The sequence below is a fragment of the Seriola lalandi genome, unplaced genomic scaffold, assembly GCF_002814215.2.
Source record: "Seriola lalandi dorsalis isolate HSWRI2012SDOR001 ecotype SW California unplaced genomic scaffold, Sedor1 jcf7180002054947, whole genome shotgun sequence".
In the NCBI taxonomy this organism is placed as follows: Eukaryota; Metazoa; Chordata; class Actinopteri; order Carangiformes; family Carangidae; genus Seriola; species Seriola lalandi.
In genome coordinates this window covers 65,707-66,518 of record NW_019525498.1, presented here as the reverse complement: position 1 = coordinate 66,518, position 812 = coordinate 65,707, and positions in this window count along the sequence as shown.

Genomic DNA, 812 nt, shown 5'->3' with positions numbered 1-812 from the left:
GATCTCGGAGCTGCTCCTTCTCTCGGTGCGGGTCCAGGTGTCCGGTGTGTCCGTTCAATATGAAGATCCATGTCTTCCGTCAGAGACAAGCCATGTCTCAGCAGTTTTCCGATAAACTCTATCATTGATGAGGACTCGTTCTCTGACCCCTCCGGGATGGAACAGACTCTGATGTTGTTTCGTCTGGATCTTCCCTCCTGGTGCACCTGTCTTTCTTCCAGGTGTGCTTGGAGTTTCATCAGCTCCTACGTCACTTCTTCTAGTGAATATTTCTCTCCTCTGTGTTTGAAACACGGTCTTCTACGTCATCGAGTCTCTTTTTGGTTTTGCAGATCTCTTGTTGCTTATTGTCTTGTCGGAAATCTTTTATCTCAGAGAGAAAGGTTTTCAGGTGAGCCTCCATGTTAGCTTGGTCTTCCTATCCGCTATCATTAGCCAGCGAGCTGCAGCTGGGGCCGGTTCCGGACTCTGTTTTCCGTGTGTCTCGGTGTCCTGTGTAAAACCCCCAGGTCTGTCTGTCCTGTGCCTGTCTCCCCCTGGAGTCTGGCCTTTAACCATGCTTTCCCCTCAGTTTTAAAGCGAGTTCGTCGAGTTAATGGAAACTTAAATCCTAGTAGTCGGGAGAGAGTCTTTCTTAGGCGGCCATCTTTGCCGCCGCTGAACCGGAAACCGGTTTTCAGATTTCTATATATTTTTTGGTTTATAAAAAGATAAGAAATATCAAAGAGGATGCTCGTGTCTATGTTTGGTCACACAGTCAGTTGTCATAGTCATGTTGTGTCAGATTACCTGTAAACTATGATGCTGTTTGA